The sequence below is a fragment of the Eurosta solidaginis genome, chromosome 2, assembly GCF_040869045.1.
Source record: "Eurosta solidaginis isolate ZX-2024a chromosome 2, ASM4086904v1, whole genome shotgun sequence".
Classification (NCBI taxonomy): Eukaryota; Metazoa; Arthropoda; class Insecta; order Diptera; family Tephritidae; genus Eurosta; species Eurosta solidaginis.
Window position 1 is genome coordinate 192283650 of NC_090320.1, and position 20272 is coordinate 192303921.

General features: G+C 38.1%; 1 protein-coding gene across 4 annotated transcripts in view; it reads left to right on the forward strand.

The window, feature by feature from the left end:
- The first annotated feature begins 17694 nt into the window (after positions 1–17694).
- Positions 17695–20272, forward strand: part of kis (kismet) — a 256293-nt gene continuing 253715 nt past the window's right edge. For 2 of the 4 annotated variants that reach the window (XM_067766689.1, XM_067766690.1), the window contains exon 1: positions 17727–18301. The gene's annotated coding sequence lies outside the window, so the exon portion shown is untranslated. Of the gene's footprint in view, positions 18302–20272 lie in introns of all 4 variants that reach the window. The other 2 variants (XM_067766692.1, XM_067766691.1) reach the window with 2 other exon arrangements.

Genomic DNA, 20272 nt, shown 5'->3' on the forward strand with positions numbered 1-20272 from the left:
CGAAGGAAGCTATCAGAATGCAGTTGGTAAAGACTACATGCTAGGAGTGGCTCAACCAACAGTGTCGAAGGTGTTTTCAGAAGTTCTTGAAATTATGGAAAGGGAATTGTGCGAAAAGTGGACTAATTTGAAAATGAATGACGCGGAGCAAATGGAATCTCGAAGTTACTTCTTCAACAAATCCATAATTCCTGGTATTGTTATGTGCATTTATGGTACACACGTAAGGATAGCAAAACCTTAAGGAGCGAACTCCCATTTATTTTATAACCGAAAAGGTTTTTATAGTCTTAACGTACTGATTGTAAGCCTAATTATTTATTGTATTATTTTTAATCAATGTGTTAAATTTTTGAGATATGTGATAATAAACAGCCTATACGGTACATTAACGCGAATTACCCTGGGTCAACGCACGACTCATTCGTTTGGTTTAACAGTGACGTATCACAATTCTTCCAAGCTCAATACGAAAGCGGAAATAGAAGTCTACTTCTATTATGTATAAGGAATCTTTATAATAATTTACTGTTCAACGATAACTTTATATCAAATTTATAGGTGACGCAGGATACGGTCTTGCACACTGGCTTATAATTCCTTTTCGCAACCTTGCACCTAATACTCCTCAAAGCCGCTTCAACAAATGGCATAGTTCTGGGCGAAACATTATAGGGAGAACTATTGGTGTTTGGAAGAACTGGTGTAGATGTCTTCTGTCTGCACGATAACTTCACTACTCTCCTGAGAAGGCTGTGCTAATAATCAGTATAGCTGCAGCACTTCACAATTTACGCATTCACTACAATATCCACGATGAGTATCTCGATAACGTAAATAATGAGGAGGACGGAGAAACACATTTTCAAGAAATTGAGCAACCGGAAAGGTATTATAGTAAATCAGTTGAATTACGAAATCAAATGCTTCAAAGTTTTTTATAAACAATTTTATTTTATTATAAATAAAAATACTGTCTTCATAGCCATGTAAAATATTTACTATACTTAAACTATAGTACAATGCAACTTTTATAAATTCTTGTTTATTTTCAATAATTAAAAAAAAATTCATTTCATTATAAATAAAAATACTGCCTTCATGGCCACGCTAAATATTTTATACTATATACATACTTTTTGTTAATACTAATTTTTTTTTATTTTATTGTACTTAATATTTAAATCATTTCATTGTCTTTATTACATAATTTTTTTATTATACCTTTCATGAAAATGAAATGGTATATTAATTTCGTCACGAATCCCAAAATTGTAAGTCCTTAAAGGAAAATAGATAGACCCACCATTAAGTATACCGAAATAATCAGGATGAAGAGCTGAGTTGATTTAGCCATGTCCGTCTGTCTGTTTGTATGCACACTAGTTCCTCAATTTTCGAGACATCTTGATAAAATTTGGTGAGCGGGTGTATTTGAGTGTCCGATTAGACATTTGTCGGAACCGGCCGGATCGGACCACTATAGCATATATCCGCCATACAACCGACTTTTCAGAAAAAGAGGATTTTTGTCATATCTTCCTCAATTTATCAGATTGAAGCTTCAAACTTCACCATATACTTTCGCCTATTGCACATATTGTTGTCTGAAAAAATTTATGAGATCGGTCGTATATATAGTATATATCCCCACAACCGATAGTTCAGATAAGAAACTTTTCGTAATTACTGCCCTATTTTAAGAGCTAGAGCCTTCAAAAATCAACAAATGCTTACGTATATACATATATTGTTGTCTGAAAAAATCATAAAGATCGGTGGTATATATAGTATATATATGGTGGTATATATGGTATATATATATATCTTTTCGCAATTTCACCCCCCTTTTAACAGCTAGAAGCTTCAAATTTCACCAAATGCTTACGTAGATAGCATATATTGTTGGCTGAAAAAATCATAGAGAGCGATGGTATATATAATATATATCTCATACAACCGATTGTTCAGATAAGAAACTTTTCGCAATTTCTACCCCATTTTAACAGCTATAAGCTTGAAATTTCAACGATTGCTTACGCATATAGTATATATTGTTGTGTAAAAAAATGTATGTATGTATGTGTAAAAAAATAGAGATCGGTGATATATATAATATATATATGATGGTATATATAGTATATATATATAGTATTATATATATTTTTTTTTTGCAATTTCAGCCCCATTTTAACAGCGAGAAGCTTAAAATTTCATCAAATGCTTACGTGTATAGCATATATTGTTGTCTGAAAAAATCATAGAGATCGGTGATATATAGTATATATCTCATACAACCGATTGTTCAGATAAGAAACTTTGCGCAATTTCTGTCCCATTTTAACAGCTAGAAGCTTAAAATTTCACCAATTGCTTCCGTATATATCGTATATCGTTGTCTGAAAAAATCATATAGATCGGTGGTATATATATTATATACCCCATATAAGCTGTAATTTTTGCCCCTTGTTTACGGCTAGAAGCTTCAAATTTCAACAAATTTCATCAAATAGTTACGTTTACGTCATATATTGTTGAAATACGTGATTCGTAGTTTTTATATGCAGACCACAAAAAACCTGAAATCCTCACACAAAGTACCTACCTATTTTTATACTTAGTTGAGCAGAGTTCACAGAGTATATTAAGTTTGCTTGGATAACGGTTGGTTGTACAGGTATAAAGGAATCGAGATAGATATAGACTTCCACATATCAAAATCATCAGGATCGAAAAAAAATTTGATTGAGCCATGTCCGTCCGTCCGTTAACACGATAACTTGAGTAAATTTTGAGGTATCTTGATGAAATTTGGTATGTAGGTTCCTGAGTACTCATCTCAGATTGCTATTTAAAATGAACGATATCGGACTATAACCACGCCCACTTTTTCGATATCGAAAATTTCGAAAACCCGAAAAAGTGCGATAATTCATTACCAAAGACAGATAAAGCGATGAAACTTGGTAGGTGTGTTGAACTTATGACGCAGAATAGAAAATTAGTAAAATTTTGGACAATGGGCGTGGCACCGCCCACTTTTAAAAGAAGGTAATTTAAAACTTTTGCAAGCTGTAATTTGGCAGTCGTTGAAGATATCATGATGAAATTTGGCAGGAACGTTACCCCTATTACTATATGTACGCTTAATAAAAATTAGCAAAATCGGAGAAGGACCACGTCCACTTTTAAAAAAATTGTTTTTTAAAGTAAAATTTTAACAAAAAATTTAATATCTTTACAGTATATTAGTAAATTATGTCACCATTCAACTCCAGTAATGATATGGTGCAACAAAATACAAAAATAAAAGAAAATTTCAAAATGGGCGTGGCTCCGCCCTTTTTCATTTAATTTTTCTAGAATACTTTTAATGCCATAAGTCGAACAAAAATTTACCAATCCTTTTGAAATTTGGTAGGGGCATAGATTTGATGACGTTAACTGTTTTGTGTGAAAATGGGCGAAATCGGCTGAAGCCACGCACAGTTTTTATACACAGTCTTCCGTCTGTCCTTCCGCTCGGCCGTTAATACGATAACTTGAGCAAAAATCGATATATCTTTACTAAAAGCAGTTCACGTACTTATCTGAACTCACTTTATATTAGTGTTAGAAATGGCCGAAATCCGACTATGACCACGCCCACTTTTTGGATATCGAAAATTACTAAAAATGAAAAAAAATGCCATAATAATATACCAAATACGAAAGAAGGGATGAAACATGGTAATTGGATTGGTCTATTGACGCAAAATATAACTTTAGAAAAAACTTTGTAAAATGGTTGTGCGAAATAAAAAACCCTTGAAATCTTGGCAGGTATTACATATATAAATAAATTAGCAGTATCCAACAGATGATGTTCTGGGTCACCCTGGTCCACATTTTGGTCGATATCTGGAAAACGCCTTCACATATACAACTACCACCACTCCCTTTTAAAACTCTCATTAATACCTTTAATTTGATACCAATATCGTACAAACACATTCTAGAGTCACCCCTGGTCCACCTATAGAACTAAGCCCCACGCCCTTTTAAAATACTCATTAAAACCTTTCATTTGATACCCATATCGTACAAACAAATTCTAAGTTGCGATACCTCGAAAAGGCGTCCACCTATAGAACTAAGGCCCACCCCCTATTAAAATACTCAATAACACCTTTCTTTTGATACCCATATTGTACAAACGCATTCTAGAGTCACCCCTGGTCCACCTTTATGGCGATACCTCGAAAAGGCGACCACCTATACAACTACCACCACTCAATTTTAAAACCCTCATTAATACCTTTATTTTATACCCATATCGTACAAACACATTCTAGAGTCACCCCTGGTCCACCTTTATGGCGATATCTTGAAACGGCGTCCAGCTATGGAACTAAGGATCACTCCCTTTTAAAATACTCATTAACACCTTTCATTCGATACCCATATCGTGCAAAAAAATTCTAGAGTTAACCCTGATCCACCTTTATGGCGATATCCCTAAATGGCGTCCACCTATAGAACTATGGCCCACTCCCTCATAAAATACTCTTTAGTGCCTTTCATTTGATAGACATGTCATACAAACACACTCCAGGGTTTCCCTCGGTTCATTTTCCTACATGGTTATTTTCCCTTATGTTTTCACCATAGCTCTCAACTGAGTATGTAATGTTCGGTTACACCCGAACTTAACCTTCCTTACTCGTTTATTTTTTATTTATCTTAAAAATCGTTTAGGTATGTACATCTGTTCACTATATATTTCTTATATTATACATCCGATTATTTGGAGATTACGAACGGGATAAGATTATTGTTTAGACCCATTCATGAAATGTATGAAGTATTCGGCACAGCAGAAGACAGTCCCGTCCTTACTTGTTTTTTTTTTTTACAAGAGAGGCGGTGATGGAGACAGGAGGGAGGGGGGTGGTGGATGCAAGCTAGGATGTGGAAGGGAAGGTTGTAGTAGCGGACTATTCATTCTTCCAAGCTCCAGTTGCAAGAGTTGCCCCTTTACTTCAGTCTTGTCCCGCAATAACTTTTCAGTTGCAAAGTGATGCCTTTAGGTTTCTGCAACTAAGTCCGCTAATACCGAGCAAATTTGTTCAGTGTTCCTGTTCACTTTTTTCAGTCTTTTTCATACTTTTGGTCAAATCTTCCATTTTTCTTTTCAATCCGCAAAAGTTTTTAGCGAATGACGCTTAGAGCAAATGCAAGCTATTAGGGGGACTCATGAAAGCATATAAAGCCGGAGTCATTGGTGCCGTATGTCGTATCGCTGTATCCGTATCCCTAACGTAATCAGCTGTTTATCGTTACGACGGTAACCAAAACCCAATTGGTTGGCTACGATACGGTTACGACCTTAGCGGCACCAATAATCGATTGCATTGATTCTCATAAGGTTGGTCGAATCAGCTGTTAAAAGGTTACCGATACGGTTACCGATAAAGCACCAATGTCTCCAGCTTAAACTTATAAGGTGTAAAATTATATCCATTTACACACACTGTTATATGAACGCACCTAGTAATATTCTTGATAAACTTGATTGTTTATCAGCTGTATTATTACCAAACAAAATTTTTTTGATTGTTATACAAATTAAAAAATGCCAAGATTAAGTGAAAAATCAAAACTAAAACGTCTTTACTTGCTGATGTTGGAGATTTCTAATGAAAATGCTGTAATGTCTGCAAGGTTGCATTCCTTTAGTTTACCGCGTTTACACAATGAAATGTGCGCGTAAATTTATACAAATTGTGTAAATGATTTTTCATACAAAATTTGACAGCTCGTTTACGCACTAGATAAATTTATACGTTTACACACTTTATAAGGCATTTATAAGGTTACATGAGTCCCCCTATTATATCTAATAAAAATATTAGATTCATTTTTTTTACCTTTATATTTACATTTAATTTTGTTAATAATAAATAAATTTTTTCCTCCGATCCCCTTGTATTGGGTCCACTGTGTTGGTCGGTTACAAAGTCTTTTGGGACTTGTGACGCCTTCACGAAACGATCCGGACTACCGGTGTCAAAAAGAAAAATGTATTACTAGCTAATGTTTTACCGTCTACTTCAAATTTTAAACTTACATAATTGAATGCTACTAACTCGTCTTCTGTGTATTCGTCCTCTACAGCGACGAAGGCCACGTCATCCCGTGGTTCATGCCCCATCTGTCACCACCGAAAACATGACCCATCTGGGCTTAGTGGATATGGACACATGAGCTTCATGTGCCCCATGCGTGAACAATTGTATCATAGTGCTTGCTCTTGTTTTCCTTTATTGGTGACGTGCCTTTGTTCCAGTTGTCTGTAGTCTTACGGCTGTCGTTTTAGGATTCGCCCCAATAGCTTTTGTCATGAGATACTTCGCTTGGTAAGGCGCAATCAGCGCCTTCAACTTATCTAGCGTACGCGCCGTGTCGAAGTACCAATCCCGTCGATTATGAAATTGGTGACTTAGGATTCTGCAACATTCTCACGCTTTGCCAGTTCCTGTATACTTTGGACGTAGCAGTGGAGGGACTCTGATACTGCGGTATCGAATTCATTAATAAGTGATTTTTTAACTCACCGTAGTTGAGTGCTGTGGCGTTTTACCATCCTCTGGCGAGTTTTAGGAAATTCAGGGGTGATGGCCCATTTTTCGCTACTCTACTCGCATTTTGAATTTTCAAATTCATGTCCAATTCTTCTAGACAAATTTTAAAATGTTTTCAGGCATTTGAAAGTTCGGTGGCTTTAGACTAAAGTGCTTTAGAGGATCTTGCAATGGAAAACCAATCACTAACAAAATTGTAGTTTTCGATCTTCCTTTTGAGTGAAACAGCTTCATTTCTTTCATCTGATTTACAATTTAACAGAGTCTATTCGTTAACGCATTTTGGACTTCAACAAACCGAAATTTTAAAGCAAAAACGACATCATAACGTCCTCCCCATCTAGTAGGGTTTAATGTTATTGAAGTAGTAGAGTCACTTTCTTTATTAGATATAAAACTCGATAAAATATTCCATCTTTGATACTATGCCAAAAAAATGTGTCGAATTGTTTGAAAAAAAAAAAAAAAAATCGCATATCAATAACCTCTCACGTGCAACGTGTACATCTCTAAAAATGAATAAACATATTTTTGTTTAGTTTGGTTGAAATGCTTAAGGATTTAGGAGTTTAAGATACTTGGCTTGGATATCATACGTGGTTCCAGGCTCTGGATCAGGGACTGGTATCAGTCTTAGACCGGCCATAGTGACGAATTGCCACACGTGATTAGTTATCACGTCCTGCACGAGGTGCCCCTGCTTCTACTGATAATGGCGGATCTAGAGAGGACAACTCTATAAAACCCACACCCCTGAGTCATTGTGCCGAGCTCAGAGGAGGGAGATCCCTGTTAAGGGTCAAGATCGGTACACAACGGTGACGAACTGGATTGTTAGGGATTTTGATTTTGAGTCTCTTTTGGACTTGATGACTTTGGGCTGGTAGGTGCGGTATTCTTCCACCTTAGTAGCTCGGGGTGAAACCTTGCCGAAATGGCTGGTAGGCTAATGCTGCACCTGCCTACGTCCCGTTAAAACCGTGGCGGGCCTCAAGGTACGTTCCGGCTCCGTCACCGTTAAGTTGGTGGTGTAGGTGCGGTTGAAAATTGTCCCGCTTTGCGTCCGGTCTGGCTCTGAACGCATTGCCCATAAGGTAATGCGTCAACCCTCGCGTGGCCTCTCTGCGTAGCATAGATAACCACGAGACCGTTGAAGGGCGACTACACAATCGGCTCCGGATAGCGGCCTTCAGGGGGGACTTTTTAGAATGGACAAGACTAACACGAATCCGCCAAGTATGGGGTGCCGAAGAAGAGCGGTTTTGATGGAAATCCGTCAAATCAATCTTCAGCACTCTAAGGCGGCTTCCGCAAATTTGTTGCTCTGCCTTGAAAAAGGCGGAGTGGATATAGTCCTTGTCCTTGAGGGAATTGGAAGGTCGGATATCTGGCTGGAGGGTTCTCAACGAGCACTCCTTCTCTGATCACCGATATATTCAATTATCGGTAAACGAAAAACGTTCCGGTAAAATATCTTTTAGGAACCCTAAAAGTACTAACTGGGACTTTTATTGTAGGAAGCTGGGAGAGCTGTTGCCTGCGGCGCCTACCCTTAGTTCGGACCTGTCCGAATCTGAATTAGACGTTCTGGTGGAAAACTTCACCTCGGCAAGCAATAGCGCCTTTCAACTGTCCTGTCCATTGAAAACTTACAGGGGGAAGGGCAAGCCGCCCTGGTGGTCGGAATCTCTTGACGACCTAAGGGCGTCGAGCCGGCGGCTCTTCAACAGAGCCAGGAGGAGTAAATTACCCTCGGACTGGGAGCTCTATAAGGTGAGTCTGGGGATTTATAAATATTAAATAAGGATAGCCAAGCGAGATTCAAGGCGAAGTTTCTGCAAAAACGTAGAAGGCTGAAATGAATCCGCGAGGCTTAGAAAAATACTCTCTAGAAATCCCGCTCCTCTGGGATGTCTGAGAGATGATGGTGGGGGATGGTCGATGAGTAGCGAGGAGTCCTAAAGCTTTTACTGGACAATCATTTTCCCGATGTCCCAGTTGCGCAGGGATCTTTGCCTGCATGGTCGGCGGCGGTCGTTCGCCATGCAGAAGTGCCTGCCATTCCAATACGGGAAAGTCAAATAACCTGGGCTATAGGATCGTGTCAAGCCCTATAAGTCTCCGGGCCCGGATGGAATCATTCCTGCGCAACTTCAAAAGTCTTTGGGGATTTCCTGCCGCTGGTTGGCCATCATCTACACTAACTGCCTCAGGCTTAACTATATCCCGAAGTCTTGGCACACGGTTAGGGTTATCTTCATTCCGAAGGCCGGCAGAAGCTGTCGTGCATCACCTAAAGATTTCGGACCAATCAGTCTCTCGTCGTTTCTTCTTAAGACGTTTGAGCGGTTGATTGACCTGTACCTACGGGAAAGGTTACCTCGGGGATTACTGTCTGCTTCAGAGCATACGTACTGCAAGGGCAGATCGACGGAAACGGCTCTCCATTCGATTGTAAAGCAAATAGAGGGGTCCCTAGAATACAAAGAGTATGCTCTGGGTGCCTTTATAGACATCGAGGGGGCTTTTCACAATGTCTTACCGGGGGCAATCAAAAGAGCTCTGGTGGGTTTAGGAGTCGAGTCGGCTCTGGTTGAATTTATTAGCAAACTTCTATGCTGCATAATTGTCGCAGCGGAGTGGGGAGGGGCATAATTAAGAGGAAGGTGTGCAGGGGCACGCCAAAGGAGGGTGTCCTATCTCCTGTGCTCTAGGTTGTGGTAGTCAACGAGCTTCTTGTGGAGCTGGAAGCCAATGGTTGTCGGGTGGTTGCCTATGCAGATGACCTCGCTATCCTAGTCAGAGGCAAATTTCTGGCCACCCTGCGGGATGTTCTGCAGGGCTACCTGGATACTGTGGCTAGGTGGGCTGAATCATGTGGATTGGCGGTCAACGCGGGAAAACGGAATTGGTTCTTTTTACAAGGAGATATAAGATGCCCGATTTCAGAACTCCCTCGATTGGAGGGGTACCGTTGGTACTTTCTGACAGGGTTAAATATTTGTGGATTGTTTTGGACAATAAACTGTCCGGGAGACCCAATGTGGAAGATCAGGGAAGGAAGGCCGCCGTTGCCTTGTACTGCTGCAGAGGGGCTATCGGAAAGATATGGGGACTCTCGCCAGGAGTAGTACACTGGCTTTATGAGATGGTGGTCAAACCGATTCTGCTATATGGGGTACTGATCTGGTGGAAAGCACTGGATACGGCGAGCACCTCCAAAATGTTAATGTCCATGCAACGGACGGCGCTTATCGGTATCAGTGGCGCTCTCAGAACAACAACTACCTTGGCACTGAACGTCATGCTGAACATATACCCAGTAGATACTGCGGGAAAGGCGGCCGCGGCAAGGTCGTTGGTCAGGCTTCGTGATATGGGATATGGGCTTTCTGACCGCGGACACTCTAGCCTTCTTACCAGTTTCGACTTTATCCCGGACAACGGACTACTGTATGCCGATAACTGCCCCCTACAATAGGGCGGGTCGATTTAAAAATGGCTCATTGCTCTGTGAAAATCGTATTCTAGGGATCAAAATAAGAAACTTTGCCGAAGGAACCATACCTCTAAAACGAATTCTGATGCCCCCCCCCCCCCCCCAAGGTAGGGGCAAATTTTGAAAAATCCCACTTTGACCCATTTAGAGTGCTCCAATCGAGTCCAAATGTATGACCGACCCCCACTAACTTTGGAGGCCCGACCCACCGATGCCAGTGGCACACCCCCTGGAACCCCCTGGGGGTTCACCATACAAAAATTTCAAAAAATCGCCGGTGGGGAACAGAATTCGTTTTAGAGGTATGGTTCCTTCAGCAAAGTTTCTTATTTTGATCCCTAGAATATGATTTTCACAGAGCAGTGGGCGATTTTTTTGCCTCCCACAAATTGACCCGCCCTACTATACAACCTTCACCCCAGTCATTCCACCGAGAGAGGAGTGGGGAAGAGGAATTATCTGGGGCATGGGACCGGTTAACTTGTTCACGTATGGGTCGAAGCTGGATGGAAAGGTTGGGGGGGGGGGGGGGGGGGGAGAGCTAAATGTAAGCCGCAAGTTTAAGTTGGCTGATCACTGTAGTGTATTCCAAGCGGAAGTTGCTGCGATTAAGGATGCGGTGGATGGAATGCTATCCAGTGCTACTACGGTTAGGGAATTTAACATCTACTCTGATAGCCAAGAGGCAATCAAGGCCTTGAGCTCAACTACAGTGCGATCAAGGGTGGTCTGGGAGTACCTGATCTCGCTTGCGATGCATCGAATTATTTTACAATTAAGATTATCTGGGTCCCGGGCCATAGTCATGTCCCGGGTAACTGTCAAGCGGATCTCTTAGCCCGCATCGGTACAACTGAACCGGATGAAGATGGCTGTAGGGATTTCGGGATCCCGCTGGCTACCTGTGTATTGCTCCTTCATAGCTGGGCCTCGAGTCAGCTCAGCAAACGTTGAGCGGACACCACGTCTTGCAGGGTAGCAAGATCTTTCTGGCCGAAAATGGATGGCAGGAGGTCTGCTGAAATAATTGAGTTCACTAAGGCTCACCTATCAATGGTCACTAGGGTTTTGACAGGGCACTGTCCCATGGGTATCCATGCGGTACTTCTCAATATACTGGAAACTCCATCCTGCTGCAGCTGTATGGAGGATGATGAGGTGGGGCCACCAAATCACTTTATGCTTGATTGCCCAGCTTTTGCCAGAACTAGGCGAAAGTACTTCGGTTGCGACTCACTTGGATCTCCCGAGGATTTATCCAACGATTCTCTAAGTAGCTAGATCTATGTCACCGTTATTTTTGGTGTATGTGGTATCACAACGGACCTTCGTGTTGTCCAAGTGAGCTATCCTTATCAGGGCAGCTACCACCTAACCTAACCTGAAATTGTATTATGGTCTTTAGTTGCCTCACTTTGGATTTTAAACAGAACTTATAAAAATATACTTTTAGAATAAAATAAAATACTCAAATACAATGTAAAAAAATATTTTTGAGGTCGCGGCCTCTTGGGTCGGGGGCCCGTGGCATTTTGCCAGCCCTGCGCCCTATTGTTACGCCACTGTTTGCTGTTTTACAGCACTGTTTTTGGATAACTTGCTTTTTTAATAACTTGAAGACAATTTAAAAACAAGTTCGACTTTCATCATTTTATTTGAATTCATTGTTCTTTATTAATTTTCTGAAAAAATTATGCAAAGCGATCATTTGAATTTATTATATAACTTTCCTTCTAAGGTCTTGTTTTAGTAACTTGGTAATGCAAAATCCGTGTTGCGCTGGCAATGAAAGCGTCTGTTTTGTAAATAACTTTTAAACGGCTCGAAAGAGCTAAATTTCGCAATTGTATTATTAGAACTTGCAACGATGTGAATCAGTTTATACCTCTTTCGACCATATCCATCATAGTAAACAATGATATCCATTGTGTACCTTATCCCATTGTAAATTTTACCAAGTAGCGCAACTAACAGCTGATCGGTGAAAATTCGCACATTCACACGCACAGTTCTCGACTCAGTTTCAAAACAAAACTTTAGATTATTTAATTCAAATTTTAAAGTGAGATAATCCTTACAAATTTATGTATACAGAATGTATATGGCGTGTTTGTTGTTATTAAAACAATAGTTTTATTTATATTAAAGCTTTTATCATTTTTTTTTTTAACTTTGAAAAATCTCCGAACACCATTCCTTCATTATATGACATTCGACTGCCTAGTCCACTGCCTTCCACTCTATTTGCAACATAACCTCTACTTAAGCTGCCAAACTATATAGTAAACAATGAAAATATGTCTGTTCAAATTGTCAAAATCTGCAGTTGTTGCCAATGTGTTGGTTTCATTTTGAGTTTGCCATCTCCTTTTGACAATCCCTTCGACCATGCAAAGACATAAATAAAATCAGCTGATGAGATGAGCCAACCTGTACATAATTGAACCATGCCTTAAGCTGGAGACATTGGTGCTTTATCGGTAATCGTATCGGTAACCTTTTAAAAGCTGATTCGACCAACCTTATGAGAATCAATGCAATCGATTATTGGTGCCGCTAAGGTTGTAACCGTATCGTAGCCAACCAACTGGGGTTTGGTTTACCGTCGTAACGATAAACAGCTGATTACGTTAGGTATACGGATACAGCGATACGACATACGGCACCAATGACTCCGGCTTTATCCACAATGACCATAACGGACCATATTTGACATGAACAATAAAGCTAACTACACATTGGACGGCGCTTAATTTTTTCGCACGCTGCTGCTGCCGCTTAGTGTGAATTGCTCCATGAGAATACAAAACGTTTGAACATAAATATGTTGCATGCGCGAATTTCAGTGGAAAGCAGCGGAGCTTCACAAAAATTTAATAGGACCCTTTCACCACACCGCAAAATTTTTAACATAATTCAGGCACACAAAATCACTGATCGGAGTTTTAGAGAGTAAAAATTAAATTTTGAACAGATTAGCTGAATAAAAAGTGTACAAATAATTGTTAAATAACAAATACAGACAGTTGTAGTTTAACACATTCTGCTGTGGTGAGTGGTGAAAGTGTCTTACTACAATTTTGTGAATTTTTTCGCGAATGCAACATCTCTACTTTAAATACTCTCTGGAGAATACATGCACAGAATTTTTTGCTGCGTATTGCACTACAGCTTAGTGTGTCCTTAGCTTAAGCAACCTAGATAGTGTTAAATAAGTAGAAAATATAGTATATAACGCACCGAAGGCCGCCGCTCCGGTATTTTTGACATTCATCGGCGGCGTGCAAAAAACGATGAACGGCATTTATCGACAGCGTATGTCTCTAGTAAACAGTAAGAAGAAATCCGGCACATAAGAACTCAGTAGCATGACAAGGCTCTCAGAAGCACCCATAAAAACGCATCCGACCACTATGGCAAGGATTACAACCTGAACCCCGTTTTTAAATACAAATACCCTAAAATCGCAGTTAAGGAAAGCAACCTCCCCAGCCAGGGAGACGCGCATCACTTTAGTTTAACTTCGTTCTGAATACTGTAATAGGTTAAACTCTTTTATCCAGAATCGACACATACCCATTGTGTGAGTGGTCGCACCTATGGATGGGACAAAGCACAACAACAACAATATACCTTATGCATGTCTCGCTTATAATGTGTCCTCATATGACGCCAATTATCTTTTCTATTGCAATATGGAACCAACGCCTCTAAAACACTTATCTTTCTGGTCCAACCCGATTTAAACTGAAAGTCTCTTCGGACTCTCGTTAGAGGTCATTAATGAGAATTAGTGACTAGTCGCTCCTATTGGATGGGGCGAAGCACTGCTGCAACAACAACAACAACAACAGATTACATGAAGGTGGACGTCGTACCAGATCTTTATCCGGGAAAGTACTAGCAACGTCGATAGCACTCCCCAAGACTTCGAGCAGTGTTCGTATCATTGAAATAACCACAACAGATCTACGGATTTTACGCCTTCCCGTTTTCTTGACGTTATGGAGCAAAGAACGTATAAGAAAGGTGAGTCGTCCCAGAGTTAGGGCCGGAGCTTATAGTGTTCAAATTTGGCATAGGACTGTTCATATTCTTAACACCCCCCTAAAACTTCGATTATTACAACAACAACACCCCACTACCAATATCCACAGGACACTCTGAAATGGTTACAATTACAATATAAGGGGAAGAAATAATTGAAGGGGTCAGAAGGAAGCTGTCGACCTCTTTGTTTTGATAAAAGATTTTAGTTTGAGTTCTTGGTAAAATGTTCGTTAGTACACCACACTTTGAAAATAAACATAAATAACAGTTGCTAGAAGTATGATTCTAGATGACAAAACTTAATTTACTTTAACTCCCAGCTCAAGGCCAAGGTTGACCTGGGGCTATATTCAGTAAGTGTGAGTTTTGTAATGTACATACAAGTGGCGAATGTTAAAAAAAAACGTTCACAATAGTAAACCAGGCTGTTTCATCTGTTAAATCGCTGTTCGATTACTGAAATCATTTACCCCATTTCTTCAAACATTTTTATAGATGACTGGTACATTGCATTATTTACATATTTTAAAAGGTTTGGTTAACAAGCTGCTCATATTTTCTCTATTAACTAGATTTTAAAAATAAATACTAATATGTAGTCTCATTTTCTGTATATACATTTAAAAGAAAGCATGGATTGAAACACAAATGGGCAATTTGATTTATTAACCGCGACAAAAAAAAACCGTTCTTACATTCGCAACTCCTTTAGGTGTAAAAAGCAGAGAAAACGTAGAGTTTTTCAAATTATTGCGAAAAACTTTTTAATTTGAATTTCTGTACATAAGTTCACTATATTTGTGTAACACAAGAATCTGGAGGCCAATTCCATAACTATGAAAAACTGAAAAATGTACACTTATTGAAAACTCATTTGCACACACAATTTACACTTTGAATTTAGTTGTGTGTTTATGCACAAAATTTTGAAACTAAAAACAAAATTTTCATTTGTCAGAAAAAATAAAGAAAAAACTGCCTAATGTCAAAAAACCCTATCGAAATACAACTGGCTTGTTTGTTTTTAATGAACTACGTTGTATTTTTCTTGTATTTCGTTGGTTTTTTTAAAATATAGTTCACACACTTTCATCAGTATTGAAACCTTATTGGGTCCCTCGACAAAAAATATAAGAGAAAATACCATGATTCAATTATACCATGAGAAAATACAAGAAAAATAGATAGAAAATAAAGTAGCGTCATATAGGAGTTTGATTTGTTTGCACTTGCAACACCATTATATTTGCGGAGACTTTCACAGCTACAAAAATTAAGGCGGATTTACACAAACGCTTTGGTTGTGTTGCATTCATTAATTCATCTGTCGGGCGAAGTATCGAAAAATTTACATAAATGCTTTGGTTGCGTGCCTACGCTTTGACAACGCCATACGAAAAACAATGAAACGCCGTACGTTATCTTTGCTTTGAAGCGACCAAAGCGTTTTATATAATTTTGCCTTTATGCATTTGTGTAAACAGCCTTAGAAGTGAAATGTTTCCATGTTACACGTGTGGCGCTTTATATTTTAACTCTGATTTAAATAAGTTTTGGGTTCCGTATGTTTCCGCATTTTTGCAGGCTACAAATCTTCTAGTATTCTTATTTCAGCGGAAATATATGCAACTATTACATCTGTAAATACTACAAAGTTTTCTTAAACTATTAAATGCAACTCAGCTTGAAGTACTCTTACGTACCAAAAATGCAACTCTAGACCTGAGATTTGCATCAGGTGAGCGAGGCTGTTTGTAGTTTTGACGTTTAACGCTAGTTGACACACTTGTATAGGTACACTATGCTCATACCCATTTAAGATAGAAGTTTGCAAAAATGGTATGAAACTTAATTTGACAAATAAAATTGTGTTTACGAATGTTCAAACGTAAACAAATGCAGGGTTGCACTGCACAAAAATTGAATGAATTCATAAGCTGGCTGCCTATCAACTTTGTTGCATGCAATTATCGCATGTCCGTTAAAATTAACCGTGTTTTTTTTACAAGCGTATACGCGTATACGACGTGTGCGCGTAAAAAACGCTTATCCTAGCTTAGATAATACTTAGGAGACCCATCTAGCAGCAGTGGTTAAATAACTAGCTACAGAACAGGGTGTACCTAAAATCGGAGACACAAACCTCTGGTAGCCATAATGTATAACATATAGCTGAATCTGTTGCGATGAATAGTGGACTTGCATAGAATATTTAGAATTAGTGTAGAGGGTGAAACATAGACACATATTTCAGTTACATCTGAGTATAATGCGTATTGAAATTTAGTAGTACAAATTTTATGCGTAGCAATTTCAGAGGTGCATTTAAAGTTTGACGCTTAGCACTCCATATAAAGTTTAAGCGCAAACGTCTATAGATGTAAAAAAAACACAGCTATTATTAAATTTTCAGATTTTGACTGGAAAAATTGATCAATGTAAACGGTTCTTTACGGATACAATCACTAATATTAAAAAATCACTAACAATCACGAATAAAAAACAAAGAAATAGATAAGAGCCAACAATATGCAAATATACCAGAGGCCCTATTCAGTAACTATGAGTTTTGAAATGTACATTTTCTTTCATACAAATTATATGAAGAAAAAGTGTACATTTTAAAACTCAGAGTTACTGAATAGGGCCCCAGATGAGGCTGGTTGTTGTTGTGTTAACAGTGCTTCGTCCAATTCAATTGTTGTTACCACCTTCAAACTGGTAGTTGGTTATAGATTTGCTGGTGATTTGTATTTTCACAATCTAAACATTAACTAAAGTTTGAACAACAATTTAGCAATATTTACAACTATATTTCACACATTTTTCGAAATTAGTTGTTTAACTTTCTTTTTGATCCACGAATGTAGCAATAATTTATTATACCTTCATTTTGAAATAACACCACCGTTTAATTTAATTTATTTATTATTAGGGCTGTTTAGGCTTTAACTTAAACTACTAAATACAATTCATTATTACAATTAATTACTTAGTTCTATTGCATATGCTGTCGGGATGCCAAGTGTTTCCGATCAATATATTTACTAGGGTGACAAACGGACTAGTGTGGGCAACACTCTGTTAAGGTAGGATGGAAAGGACGCGTTTCCAATCCTCCAGTGCTCCCAGCATAAGGTAACAAAATTTTGAATATATATTTTTCAATTATATTGGTATTTTAAACTGCCCGAATGCATGAAGCCATTGCAAATTATACAATATATGAAGATATAGTAAATTATAGGATAGTGATACTTTTTATTTTTTTATTTGATCGTGCTTTTGCAGATTGTTTGCAAATAATGACAGCTAATAAAAGCAGATTTCAAAATTATGTTAGAAGCGTTCATCCAAAAATTAACCTAATTTCATGAGTAACAATGCATTAGATGCTATGTAAATGCAGCATTAGGCTTTGCTAAAATCCCACACCGGCTGCTGTCAAACAAATTGCTAGTTTCACTTAAATGATATGGCACCACTATTTTCTCGACTCTGTATTCTGCTGTCAAATCAATCGTCGTCGGCAAAAGAATGAATTCTTAAAACAAAATGGAGGTCTTTGATTTGGTGCGTACATTTATGTGCAAGTTGTGTTAAAAATTTGTGTAAATGGTAAAATAAGTGGAAAATAATTAATTAAATTAGGAAAACTTTGTTAATAAACATAAGAGCTATCTCTTGTATTAAAAGTTTTATAAATTGATAGTGATTTTACTGTGAATAACTGACTTTGAAAATCAACGAACTGCAGACACTTGGTGAAAATCGAGAGAAAACGAGAAGAAAAATTTCTGTACTTCACGGCGACGATGACCAACGAAGCCGATAATAGGTTTTTTTCATCTTTATTTTCTGCTATTCATAGTTTCTTTTGGGGCAGTTGCTCTCCGAAAAAAGCAACAGCATTCAAATACCCTTTGTTTCAAAATATTTGGTGAACGTGCGTGTAAAATGAACCACAAAACAAAAAAGTGCAATAAATAACTCATAAAAAGAAATGAATTGAAATGAAATTGAATGCAAAAAAGTATTAAAAAAAAACAAACGGAGAAAACATACAACGTAATGTAATTCCATCATGACATACAATTAACAAGAGATGATAAGACGAAAAAAAAACAAAGTAAGAAATAGAAAACCGCATGTATAACGGTGAACAATAAAATTGGAATACAGCTGTTAGAAAGCTTTGGTATATCTATGCTTTAGTTAAAATTAATTTTTATATCAAATTGAATTCATGACTTTCTGTTACTTTTCTACGCATATGTATGTATTTGCATAATTTATTTCGATGGTATTGGACATTTGCATGCTTGGTTGAATGGCGTTTGTGTTCCTGTCAATATGTATATATATATACACATCGCTGCGTTGACCGTCGCACTGTGCATTAGCCCCCTCTAGGCGGCCCATCCCACCTTGCCACCTTGACTTGATTTTTATTCGAGTGCGCTTCGTTTGTCTCCACGACATCGATGATAGACTATGCGAGATGGTGATGGCGTTCGCTACATCTACACCAACTTGAGGCGACAACGACGAACATGTTTTCTGCGTTTGTGTTGTAGAAACGTTGAAAATTAGTTTATTGCTTTTTTATTTGCCGTCTTCTCTGTATCGTTCATCTTTTGCCCATGCCACCCTATTGATTTAAATGCGGTAAAATCAACTATTGGCAAACGCTCATAAATACTACAGATTAAAAAGGCAAGTTTAATGCTTTTATGAAAATTTGCGTTTTCATGTATTTACGCCATGTTCATAAGATAGTCTACACATGTGGACGAACATACATATTACCCATTAAACATTTTTCTTTTGTATCAAACAACCCTTCCGAAATATCAAATGTTAACCCTGAAATACATGTGAAAGGCTAATATCTAGTATAGTTGCAATATTGACATTTCATTTGTCACTTGTCTGTTTTATGGAGCAGTGATAAAACCATCTCAGAATGGTGAAATATATTGGAAATACATCCCGTACACGGATTTCCGAATACAATGAGCGCAGCAAAAAGCTAATTAGGGCCCCCTCTGTTAAGAGTAGTCGGAAGATTTTTTGTTGAAATATTGTAAACTGTCATCAAACGTCAGCTGTTTAAACTCAAAGATACATACGTGTTTTTTCACGTGTGGTAAAGGTAAAGTTAACATACTTATTTCATAGATGTACGTTGATTAATTTGTTGATCTCAATCTAATTTAAAATTTTGTATTGTTAAATTTGTATGGAAAAAAAAAAGAAAATAAAATGATCCAAATATGACACGTCCATATATGTATATAGTACTCCTATATTGCTGCTAGTACACTCACAAGCATCTGAGTGCCGATATATTGCTGTTTAAATGTTTTTGTATTCAATAATCGAATTTACCTAAATTTAAACTTTGGTAGTTCTTTACGGTGACGTTTTGTAAGACGGCGCCACCACCTAAATTTTATCAAAAATTAACAAAACGGGTATCAAAAGACGCGTCTCGACCTCCGTAGAATACGAAAGCGAAAATTAAAATTTTTATTTCTGTCAAAAGATATAAGCAAAAAAATCGGTTAAAATTTTTTTGTGGTTTTTGTTTCTTGGCAGATTTGTTGTACACATACACGCACACACTCTTAATGCAGAAATGTGTTCTGCGCTCATTTAATTTTGATCCCCAAATCGGCGTGGGACTCACCCAGGGCCGCCATCGCAGAAAGGTGTTCTATGCAAAAAAACTATGGGTCGGACCCCTATTTCATTATACGGTTTTTTTTGTAAATAACTTTCGACAGAAATAAAATTTTTAATTTCCGATTTCGGATTCTTAAAACGGAGGTGGAGTAATTTTTGATAAAAATTAGGTGGTTCACCGTCTTGTAAAACGTTACCTTCTTTATTTAATAATTTGGGAAAAATTTAAACAACGTGATATCAGGACGGACAAGGCGACAGCTGTTTCGATTATACCTTGTAAATCTCTTCAAAGCCTTTTCTCCCGGGTGTGGGAGTCGAACCCGCACTCCTACGATAGTTGAAATGGTTACAAACGCATTCAGCTACGTCATGCCTGAGTTGTAAAGTTTTTCCCAAGGTCGCCAATGCA